Consider the following 12,769-nt stretch of genomic DNA (forward strand, 5'->3'; position numbering starts at 1 on the left):
CTGGGTGCGTCCGACCTCGGTGCATTCTGGGCATTGTAGTTCCGACAGCAGCCTCAAGATTCCGAACAGGCTTGAAGAAGACTACAATTCCCAGAATGCAGCGCTCCTGAGCATGGCTATTGGGGCCTTTTGGACAGAGGGATGATGTCATTGCAAAAACCCCACTGCATTCATTGTGCTACGGTCTATCCACCCCCCTGCCGCTGCTGGGCTTGTGATTGCCGCTCGCTCCAGCTGAGCTAAGAGTAGCAGCGGCATCAGGGCAGGGACTGACTCCAGCCCTTGGACTAAGGCTTCGCACCACCTTACGTTGCGTGCGTGACTCGTTCGCATATCATTTCTGTTTATGCCTGGGGTGGGGAGAAATATCCCAAACCAGGTGAGTTGAAGTGATTTATTCAAATGGTTCTACCAAGTTATTCCTCCCGCTTAATTCTCAAGGCTTTTCTTTTGGGAAGATGGGGGTTCGGGGGAAGGATTGGGGAGGTGCTCGCAAGCGCTGCTAAGCCGAAAGCTCTGTGCAATTTGGGTCACTGTGCAGAACAACTCCGGCAACCTTCCCCCGCGGGAGGACCGATGCCTGCCAATTCTCCAGTCGCAACTCCCCTCAACCTTCCTGAAGCCGAGAGAGGGGGCTGGGCTGGGGAGGATGTTGGGAAGTGCTCTTGGAGAATCAGAAGAAGGCTGAGGTGGGGGACCACTGCAGTCCTGTCACCAACGGCCCGCGTGCTGAGGTTTGAGTGGGAAGGGGCGATGCGTGGGGAGAAATGGAGACAGTGATTTAATGTGCTCGCACTACTTTAGAACATTTCTGTGTCGCTTGGGCGAGCACACGCTCTTCGCTTTTAAGCGGAGCGTGCTGCTTCTCAGTGGGCTAAGTTTTGTGGGGCTCTATTTTGCATGTGTGTCTATGTCGCTTGCCTCGCCTTTTCTGCGGATTTGAGGTGACAGTGTCCTTTAATGGTGCACTCCGTGCCAGTCAGAAATGTTTCACGTGTCTCGGGAAGCTTCTCTTCGACTGCTGGAGACAGCCGTTTCGTTCAGCGTTCTTTTCCCGACTGCAGGATTTCAGGATTGTTTGGGAGTGGAGCTGACAGATTTGTGCTTGTGTGAGTGTTTTAAATTACATGGCAATAGGCTCCTTGCCACTGGCAGCGGTACCATAATGAGCTGCTGTTTCCTGAGGCACAGTCACCAGGCACGAATAACGGTTTGGAGAAGGGATCATTAAGGAAACCTGGGTTCATTGTAAGGCGTTAAGGAAGGGAAAGTTAGAAGCACCGTTAACCTTCATTTGCCTTTACTGAAAGGTACCCACTGAAGAGTGATCCTGGCCAAGGAAACCAAGGAGCATAGTAGTGTTATTTTTTGTTTGTTTATTTTGTTTTGTTTTCTTCTTAAAGGAACCAACACATTTAACAGGACAGAAAGCGTTCTATCTTGTATGATGTTGGCTCTCTTCTTGTAAGTAATTAGGATGATTAGTGCAATAAATATGTTACTTTGACATAAACAACTGGCTGACTCGAGAACAGATGGGGCCAGTCTTAGCTGAGAGATCTACACCCTTGGAAATGAATAGACCTGGGGTCAACCACACCCCCCTCTTAGAATGTCAAAAGAAGGAGAAATGCCAGGCACTTTACACTTAACTCTAAAATGCCAAACCTTTTTATAGTCAAGCCAGGCATTGGGGGGAAGTCTTTACTGGTTATCTTCTGCTGCTGAATTGATTTTGTTCGTTTTTAATTCTGATCCTTAGATCTCCAAAGTTACAGCTGGGTGATGCTTCATTTAATGCTGCTTGTTACTGAATGCAAAGGACAATCCATTGTATGGTCTTTGTAGTAGAGTGATTTATTGGAATGCAGTGACCAGCTTTTGGATTTGGGAAAAGATGGGCTGCCTGGCTTTGCCTCTCTCTTGCTTACTGTCTGCTTTGTGTTTCTCTATTGCTTTTTGGGGGCACCTTACTCGTTTCCCCTGTACCTTCCTTTCCTGACCCTTCTACATCACTCGAAGTTCGTTCAGTTTCTTTTCCCATGTCTCCATTTGCAATTCTCATTTTTCCTCTGTGTTTCAGAATCTCCCTCTCATCACCGGTATATCACATCTATTTCTTTAAGTTTCTTTCCAGTCTCTGAATACCCTCCCCGCCCATTCTCTACCCTACCCAGAAACTCCAGGCTACATGGAGGCAGTGTGCATATTTATCCCACAGAGTTCTCTTTGAGGAGGCTTTGTCCTTTCCCTTTCTTTCAGTTGGTGCTTGGCAGGATGAGCAACAACGAGCCTGACCCCTTGGCCTGCTTTGTGGCTTCTGTGGCAGCATGTGGACAGTGACATGTTGCAGTAGAGCTCATGCCAACTGTATTGCTACCTTTATTAAGAACTGCCAATGGGTTAGCAAGGTTTTAAAATGCTTTACCTGGAATGTTCTCATGATTCCCAAGGAATAAATAGATTTCAAATGGCTTTTGCCTCATTTAATACTTTCCCCCCTCCTTATCCCTGTTCCAGTAAGTGGTGGGAAGTCTGCCTTTCCCCCGCTCCCTTCTCTGTTGATTGCTGAGGAGCATTGTCCAGGGGGAACACCTTGAGCAAAGACATCTTTTTCTCCTGTGGTTTCTAATTTGTTATTTTAGAAGCAAAGTTTGTTATTTTATTTTTTAAATATATTTTATTGATTTTTTACAGAGAGGAAGAGAGAGAGATAGAGAGTTAGAAACATCGATGAGAGAGAAACATCGATCAGCTGCCTCCTGCACACTCCCCACTGGGGATGCGCCCGCAACCCAGGTACATGCCCTCGACCGGAATCGAACCCGGGACCCCCCAGTCCGCAGGCCGACGCTCCATCCACTGAGCCAAACCGGCTTCGGCCAAAGTTTGTTATTTTATTTCCCCCTCTTTAGAAGAAGAGTGTGGTGGTAGTTATATTTGTTTAACATGAGTGCTTCTCTAGGCATGGAAAGTCCAATGTCTAATTATCTAGAAGCAACTAGTATGACAGGCAGTTTCAGAAGCTGTCATCCTAGACCTCTCTATACCACCTTCTCATTTCTAGTATTCTTCTTCTAAGATGCTCCCTTTCCCAACCACGTTTTTTAGTGTTTTAGGGAGGAGAAATGCTATTTCTGTGCTCTTGAATAACTATGCAGTTCTTTCTATTTTAGTTTATATCTTTACAAAGGGATAATGATCCTCTCCCCTTGATTTACTTGGCCTGCTACAATCTGGGCCCAGCCTATCATTCTGACAATAAATATTAATTGAGCAGCTACTGTGTTCTAAGGTCTGTGGCTACATCAGGGAAAAGAGAAGCTTCTCTTGCCCTCATGGAGCTTATATTCTTATAGGGAGACAGTCATTAAACACGTTATTGCAAGTGTGATGAATGTTACTGACAAGGGGGGTGTATTACAAGGTGGAACAGGAGTGCCGAACTGGTGCTCTCCCCTTGTGATGAGGAGTCAGGGAAAGTTTCCAGTAGAAAGTGACATTTCAAGAGACTTGAGTGAGTTCAAGTACTTTAGGATGGTAATGGGAAGTTCAATTACATATGTAGTTGGTTCAATGTAATATGTAGAAAGATATTAAAAACATCCCTGTGGCTGTTAGGGGAAGAAGAGATTGGAGAGAATTGACCAAACAGAATGTGTGACCAAGTAGTAAGTCATTTTTGTTGTCTACGTAAATAATGATGGTGGCTTGGATCCAGGGTGGTGGCAGAGGGCTTGGAGAGAAGGGATGAGATGAGAGAGACACAAAGTTTGAAGATTATAATTGATAAGATTATTAATTGACTGGATGTGAGGATAGGGAGAAGAGAGTCAAGTTAACTTGAGTTTTTTCTTGAGCCACTAAGGATGTCATGTATAGAGAATGAGAACACTGGATGGGGGGACCAGATTTTTGTTTGTTTTTTTTCAAGAAGGAGTGACTTTTGGACATGTTGAGTTTGAAGTTCCAGGAAGACATCTAAGATCTTTCTCTCACCCTGTCCGCACGTATGATGTGGCATGGTGGAATAGACTGGAGCTCTGGTGAGAGCTCTTTCTAAGACCGGGTACCACTTATTTATTAGCTGTATGATGTTGGACATGTCATATTCTTTTTCTGACCTTTGTTTTTCTCATCTGTAAAATATATGTATTCCACGAATTTATACTGATCTCCAGCTGTATGTGCACTGTGCTAGGAAGATAGCACTGATAAGATAGTGTTTGCTTTGGAAGAGTTGAGGGAGAAAGACAAATAACCACATACAGAGAGGTATGTAGGCCTCGATAGAAGAGCACAGCCCCAAGAGATGCTTTTATTCTTCTTTCCTGGGGGGGAGGGATTGTGTCTACGGTGGCTTGTGACATTTGATCTTTGACATGAGGTAAGAAAGAACTCTCTAGACCAGTGGTTCTCAACCTTCCTAATGCGGTAACCCTTTAATACAGTTCCTCATGTTGTGGTGACCCCTAATTTCATTGTTACAAATTGAACATAATTAAAGCATAGTGATTAATCACTAAAACAATATGTAATTATATATGTGTTTTCCAATGGTCTTAGGCGACCCCTGTGAAAGGGTCGTTTGACCCCCAAAGGGGTCACGACCCACAGGTTGAGAACCGCTGCTCTAGACTGTGCCCCCAGGCACCTAATAGAGTACCTTGCATAAATTAGGGAGTCTGAATATTTGTTGATTGAGTGAACTAACCTAGGTTACTAAGGGCCCATTCAAAAGCAGGAAATATCAAAATATTGAAAGAGAGCAATTAGTAATGCAAATGTCAAATGTGAAATGTTTTTAACAAGTCCATTGACATGTATTCCTGAGATCTGAAGCCTCTGAGATGTTTTGTGGATGAATTTGGGGAAATTCAGAAATATTTCAAATCTGGTTTCCTTTTGATCTTCACTTCCTTTATTCAAGTTAGTTTCTCAGAAATAATGTTAACTGTATATAGTTCGCTAAATCAATGGGTCTTAGACTTTTGAATTTTATAGATATGTAGAATTTTAAAAAATGAGATATAATGGGGGGGGGTGAGTTGGTTGACAATAGTTATTTTTTTAATGTCCCCTTTGACTTTTATCTCATAAAGGACATTTACTACCAAAAGCTGTAGGAAGAGCATAATTTAAAAATTAAGAATATATTTAGCTTTATAATTTTTTTTTTTTACATTTTCTTTATTTTCTTACTTTGTTGGAGAATGGTTTAAAGAAGACAAACAATAGCCCTAGCTGGATTGGCTCAGTGGATAGAGCGTCAACCTGTGGACTGAAGGGTCCAAGCTTTGATTCTAACCAAGGGCACATGCCTGGGTTGCGGACTTGATCCCCAATTGGGGGCCTGCAGGAGGCAGCCGATCAATGATTCTCTCTCATCATTGATGTTTCTATCTCTCTCTCCCTTCTTCTCTGAAATCAATAAAGAAATATATAAAAAAATTTTAAAGAAGACAAACAATAAAAACACAATATTATAATTTTTTAAAATATATTTTATTGATTTTTTACCGAGAGAAAGGGAGAGGGATAGAGAGTTAGAAACATCGATGAGAGAGAAACATCAATCAGCTGCCTCCTGCACGCCTCCTACTGGGGATGTGCCCGCAACCAAGGTACATGCCCTTGACCGAAATCGAACCTGGGACCCTTCAGTCCTCAGGCCGATGCTCTATCCACTGAGCCAAACCAGTTAGGGCAGTATTATAATTTTTAAAACATCAATTTGTTGTTCCACTTATTTATGTATTCATTGATTGATTTTTAAAAATAAATATGGATTAGATTTATTTTTAAATTTTTATTTAAAAATACATATCTATATTTTATTTATTTCAGAGAGGAAAGAAGAGAGAAATAGAAATATCAATGATGAGAGAGAATCATTGACCAGCGGCCTCCTGCACACCCCCAACTGGGGATTGAGCTTGCAACTCAGGCATATGCCCTGACCAGGAATTGAACCCGTAACCTTGGCATATGGGGATGATGCTTTAAGCGACTGAGCCAACCGGCGACGAGGGCAATATTATAATAATTCATGGAACCACTGTCCTATATTCTTGGCTGTGATGAAAATGTGGCCCATCTCCAAATAAGAACATTTCCAAGTATGAAAGAATTTTATGTGGACCATAGCTAATTTATTTTCAGTTTCTTCTTCATAGGAATCCAACATTTAAAACTAGATAGGCCTCTGCAAGAGTAGGCTAAGGCAGGGGTTCTTAACTTGTCCATGGAGGATTCTCAGGGAGAATATGAACCCCTGAGATCATATGTTAAAGTGTGTCTGTGTGAGTTCACATGTGCATACACATGTTTTCTGTCACTACATGTGTGTCCTTGGGCAAGTTACTTAACTTCTTTGAACCTTTGTTTCTTCACAAGATTGTTGTGAGGGTTAAATGAGATAATGTATATATATATTTTAAATATATTTTTATTGCTTTCAGAGAGGAAGGGAGAGGGAGAGGAAGAGAGAGAGAGAGAGAGAGAGAGAGAGAGAGAGAGAGAGAGAGAGACATTAATGATGAGAGAGAATCATTGCTCAGCCGCCTCCTGCATGCCCCCTACTGGGGATTGTGCTTGCAACCTGGGCATGTGCCCTTGATGGGAGTCAAACCTGGGACCTTTCAGTCAGCAGGCTGATACTCTATCCACTGAGCCAAACTAGCTAGTTGGGCTAGGGCAGATAATATATTTTAAATGTCTGGCAATATGCCTGGTGCTCATGGTAGCTGTTTTTAACATTAAATGCATTTATTGTTTTGAATATTTTATTTATTGGCTGAAGCTTGCTTAGTGCCCACAGTGATAAAACGAATAAAATATACTTAGTGTAACTAGAAAACCGGATGCAACGGAAAGTATACAACATCATTGATGTAGAATTCTTGCCAGAAATGTTTGACCTAAATCTAATCATGAAGAAATAATCAGTGAAATCCAGATTGCGGGACATACTGTAAAACAGCTGGCCTGCGATCTTTGAAAATGTCAATGTCATGAAAGACAAACAAAACGAAATAAAACAAAATGTGTGGGTGGCTGATCTAGACTAAAGGAGACTAAAAAGTTGTGACAACCAAATGCAACATGTAATCCTTGGTTGGATCCCCGACTTAAAAAGCTATAAAGGACATTTTGGGAAATTGAATGGGAGCTGCCGATTAGATAATCAGTTACAATGTTAGTTTTCTTGAATGTGGTAATGGTACCTTCTGTTTAGCCTGACATGTTATGGCCTTGGTCTTTGTTCCAGCAAAGCTAGAAGACATCAAGGGTTGCTTCAGAAGGTAGTGATTTTCTTGGTCCCTACAAGTACTTAATCAACCTATGTGCTGGAATACCATTTGTTGGGGGGCATTGTAAGTGATCTTTGTATCTTTTCTAAACATGATCCTGTATATCCTAATATACATAAAGAGCTAGGTGCCATCACGACCGAACGGGCGACCAGTCACCATGAAGTTCATGGAGCACCTCTCGGTCCACCCCCTCCCCCGGCCCCTGAGCCGCTCACCATGAGGGTGGGCTGGCGGTGGGGCGGGACTGGGGACTGCTGAGCCGCAGTGGCGGGCTACTTTGCTGGGTGGCCATGCGCTTAGCGGAGCAGTCACCCGGGGGGCAGCGAGCTTCGCGAAGCAGTCGTGGGGCGGGGGGAGTTTCACAGAGTGTCCAGTGGCGAGCTTCGCGGGGTGGCAGCAAGCTTCACGGAGCAGTCGAGGGGCTACAAGTATCATCGTGGAGGTCCTGGGGCCGGGAGCTTCACGTAGTGTCGTGTCGCAGGGCGGCAGAGGCCATGCGATGGAGGCCAGGCTAGGTCTGGGGATCCTAACCACGTGCGATTTTGTGCACCCCGGGCCTCTAGTATTCTATAAGGATGCAGACTTTGCCTGGCCAGGGTGGCTCAGTGGTTGAGCATTGACCCATGAACCAAAGAGGTCGCTATTTGATTCCCGGTCAGATCAGGGCACATGCCCAGGTTTCAGCCTTGATCTTCAGTGGCAGGCGTGCAGGTGGCAGCCAATTGATGTTTCTCTCTCATCAATGTTTCTATCTATCCCTCTCCCTTCCTCTCTCTCTCTCTCTAAACTCAGTAAAAACATATTTAAAAAAAGAATGCAGACTTCTACAGCTGGCATTCTACCTTTGATATTATTAGAAGTAGTAATGCAGGTGGAGCTGCAAACTAGCTGGTTCCAAAGTGAAGAGGAAAGGATGAGGAAGGGCACATAAATATATACGTTAATTTTATTTTTTTAAAATTCTAGATATAAGGTTAATCAAAATTTATTATAGAAATACACAATGAACTACATAAGAAAAGTTTCCCTTAATTTCACCCTGTTGAGATTTTTATGTATATTCCTCTGTCATTTTTTCCTACACATATGCTAATGATATTAGTATAATATATATATATATATATACTGTATACATATTTTGCTTGCTTCCTTTAACTTAATATATTTTGGGCATTTGTCCCACATATTTGCATGTTGCTCTGATTTATCCATTTTAATGGCTGTTGGGCACTGCTGCAGTGAATATTTGCATATGCATCTTTTTTTGATGAATTTGTAGGACTATTTTTGTAGAATACATTTTCTAAGGGTAGAAATACTGGGTCAGGTGGCATGAACAGTTCCCCTTTAATTGTCCCTTGACAATTGAATTCCTATTAACGGTCTTTGAGAGAGCCATTTCTATATACCTTTGTCAAGTTACTTAGCCACTGGAGCGAAACTCTTTTACTAAGGGAAGAAACTTGTGATGGGTAGACAGAAGGTGGGCAAAAATGGAATCGCAGACTTCCTGCTGGTTTTTGAAATGGCTGTAATAAAAGGTTGATATGTAAATAACATGGAAACCTCTGGAAAAGTAAAATACATTATCTAAGCTGTAGCACAGCATGATGTTTAAAAAGTGAACTGAAAGAATAAAGCAGCCAAGAGTTTTCCCCAGAAAATTCTGCAGGAAATTTTATTTTTGAGTTATGGTTCACTTCACTAAAATGTGGACACCGTCAATCTTGAGATGAAAATAACCTCTTCTGCTTAGTTCCGCTCCATCTCAGTCACACAACCACAATAGAAAGGGGAATTGAAGCTCCCCTTTTAAATATCTGAAGCAGGTGGTTAAAAGGCCTGATTGTTTCTCTTTCTGAATATCAATAGAAGCAATCCGAGGGCAGGTTTTCGGCATTTTTCTGGTAAAAAAGGTATGAGTTCAGGTGACTCATTCTGCCCCAGCAGAAACCCTGAGGAAGAGATTGTAAGGATCATAGGCTGTGAATTATTTCAATTCTGTTAGCCAGTTATTCCCTTTCTTTTGTGTCTGAGTGGAGCAAGCACACATTTGAGTTGTGTGCTAAGTGGGTAATTTATCTTTTTAAGCTGCAGTTTCTTCATCTATGAAATGGGGATTATTGTGAGGCTCAAATGAGATAACGTGTATAAAAGATTTTGGCAAATGTATGTGCTTTTGTGAAGGTGCTGCTGTCTCTGACTGGGCCAGCTCCTCTTGATATTTTCTTTAATGCAATTTGCAGCCTAAGAAGCATCTGTCTCATACAGTCAGTCTCTCATTACTTCTTCAACCAATATTTGTGAGCATAAGCTAAATGCAAGGCCCTGCATTGGGTGTTCTGATAGGGAAACAAAGGTGGACCCATCCAGTTTTCCTTCTCCCCCACTTTTATTCTAGGAGACTAATATCTTTTAAAGAGAATCTCTAAAATAAGAGATGCTTCACAATGGCGTGTTATGTATGCTGTCCTAGGTAGAAGATTTGAGTTCAGTTTTTCCATATAAATGAGGAAACAATTCTTAGTGAGGTTAGGTAACTTGTTTTGTTTTTTTAAAGTTACCTAGCTTAAAAATTTTTGCAGATGTAGGTACTAGGTAGATTTTTCTGGAACCAAAACCCATACTGCTTCTTCAGCTGCTTCCTGTTTTTGCCTTAACTTCTGATCAAAAATATAAACTTCATGAAGGTAAGGACTGGCTGGTGGCCTTTCCTTTAATGTGAGTCATTGTACCTAGTCCTAGACGCATGGGGGAAGGAGCTTTCTGTAGATTTGTTGAGTTAGCTGAAGCCATGATGTGAACTGTCATGGCATCTATTGGGTACTAGATGGCTTACGTGTTTTATTTGATTTTCCCCCAACTTATTTTGAACATTTTCAAACATATGGGAAAATTGCAAAAATATTACAGCAACCACCCATGCACCCTTCATCTAGATTCATTTGCTTTCTTTATCTATGTACACACATTCCCTCCCCCCCCCCGCCCCCAATTCCAAATTACTTGAAACTGAGTCGTAGACATGACAACACTTTATCTCCAAACACTGGAGCATGTATCTCTTAAGAACAAGGACATTCTCCTGTGTAACCACAACACCATTACATTGAAACAATAATATTTTTCAGACTTTCCCAGTTGTTCCGACGTTGTTATAACCTTTGTTTTGGAACCCAAGATGGAAAGAAGGATTACACACCGTAGTTGTGTCTCTTTAGTTTCCTTTAACGTATCACAGTACCCCTGCCTTTTTTTTTTTTTTTTTTTGTCTATTATGACATTGAAATTTTGAAGATTCCAAGTCTGTTGCCTTGTTGTAGACTGTAAGTTGGATTTGTCTGATTTCCCCCCCTCACTATGAGACTCAGGTTAAACGTTTGTGGTAAGAATTCCCCATAGGGAATGTTGCATCCCTCCCTTGCATCATATTTGGTGACACATAATGTGAGTTTGTAACATCACTGGTATGGGAGGTTTGATCGTTTGAGTAGGTGGTGTTGCCAGATCTCTGCATTGTAAAGATAATGTTTTCTGTTTGTAATTAATAACATTATCTGTGGGGTTATCATTTGAGCTTGTTTAGATATCCTGTTCCGCTGCAACTTTCATCCAATGGTTTTAACATCTACGTATTGATAATCCTTGCCTTGGTCAATGGGTATCTATTGGTGTTTTCCTGATCGGTTAGCTTTCAGCTTTCCTCTTCTTCTTCCCTTTTTTTTTTTTTTTTTTGTATCACTTGGACTTCTGGATTCTCTTATCCACCCAATGTGTTTGTTATAATCCATTACCAACCTTCTGTCTTCTTTTCCGCCCCCAACCTTATGCTTTTTGACACACAAATTATTTCAACCTTGGTCACAAGGTATCTGTCTTATCTTACTTAACTCTAAAAGCAACCTAGCCGAAACCGGTTTGGCTCAGTGGATAGAACGTCGGCCTGAGGACTGAAAGGTCCCAGGTTTGATTCCGGTCAAGGGCATGTACCTTGGTTGTGGGCACATCCCCAGTAGGAGATGTGCAGGAGGCAGCTGATCGATTTTTCTAACTCTCTATCTCTCTCCCTTTCTCCGTAAAAAATCAATAAAATATATTTAAAAATAAAAATAAAAGCAACCTAATAAAGTAGGTGGGATTTTGACCATTTTATAAGTGAGAAAATTAAGGCTCAGAAAGTACAGATAATCTTCCCTGGTCACATAGCTAGTTAGCAGACAGGGCCAGATGCAAACTCAGTTCTGACTAACTCTAACTGCTTCCTGCTACTCAGTGCTTCCTGGCAGTCCAGGAACAGAGAGTCATCTGATGAGACCAGGTTAAAAGCATTGCATCATTGTTGGTGATAGCGAATGATTGGGAATAGCCTAAGTGTGCATCAGTGGGAAACTGGTTAAATGAATGGATACGTTCACAGAGGGGAAACTATGAAACTACAGACAAGAATTAGGGTATTCTTGAGGTACTGATATGGAGAGATCTCCAATGATATGTTAAGTGAAAGAAAGAAGGTGGCAGAACATGGCATATTTTGTGAAAGAAATGGGGCTACACATATTTCAGTTTGCATGAAGATTCCTTGGAAGGGTGTAAAATAAATTGGTTACTTGTACAGGGCAGTAGGGGTGAGTGGTGTGTGTGTAATGAGATTTCTTAAGATTTACTATTTTATGTAATGCTGACTTTTAAAATAGCTTTATTGAAATATAATTCACACATCACACAATTCACTCATTGAAAGTATACAACTCAGTAGTTTTCAGTGTGTTGACAGAGTTGTGTCAACATCACTAGACTCAATTTAGAACATTTTCATTATCCCAAAAAGAAATTCTGCACTCATTATTAGTCATTTACCATCTTCTTCACCCCAGGACCTCAGCCCCAGGCAACCACTAATCTTCCTGTCTATAGATTTGCCTATTTTGGACATTTTATATAAATGGTTTTTTTCATTAGCATAATCTTTCAAGGTTTAGCGTGTTGTAGCATAAATTAGTACTCCATTCTTATTTTTTTTATATATGTTATTGATTTTTTACAGAGAGAAAGGGAGAGAGATAGAGTTAGAAACATCGATGAGAGAGAAACATCGATCAGCTGCCTCCTGCACATCTCCTACTGGGGATGTGCCCACAACCCAGGTACATGCCCTTGACCGGAATCGAACCTGGGACCTTTCAGTCCGCAGGCCGACGCTCTATCCACTGAGCCAAACCGGTTTCGGCCCATTCTTATTTTATTACCAAATAATATTTCATTGTATGAATATACCATATTTTATTTATTCAGTTGTTAATTGACGGACATTTGGGTTGTTTCCATTTTGGGGGCACTATGAATAATGCTGCTTTAAACATTTGCATACAAGTTTTTAAGTGGACATTTGTTTTTATTTACTTTGCATCTGTATCTAGGAGTGTAATTGCTGGGCCAACCGAGAGCTCTATGTA

The 12,769-nt window shown here is 41.5% G+C and overlaps 1 protein-coding gene across 2 annotated transcripts in view; it reads left to right on the forward strand.

Moving 5' to 3' along the window:
* The first annotated feature begins 240 nt into the window (after positions 1–240).
* The window catches only part of RAB30 (RAB30, member RAS oncogene family), an 85,483-nt gene continuing 72,954 nt past the window's right edge, over positions 241–12,769 (forward strand). Inside the window, exon 1 of one of the 2 annotated variants that reach the window (XM_059708326.1) lies at positions 241–379. The gene's annotated coding sequence lies outside the window, so the exon portion shown is untranslated. The remainder of the gene's footprint in view (positions 380–12,769) is intronic. The other variant, XM_059708325.1, reaches the window with a different exon arrangement.

Source organism: Myotis daubentonii, chromosome 9 (assembly GCF_963259705.1).
Source record: "Myotis daubentonii chromosome 9, mMyoDau2.1, whole genome shotgun sequence".
In the NCBI taxonomy this organism is placed as follows: domain Eukaryota; kingdom Metazoa; phylum Chordata; class Mammalia; order Chiroptera; family Vespertilionidae; genus Myotis; species Myotis daubentonii.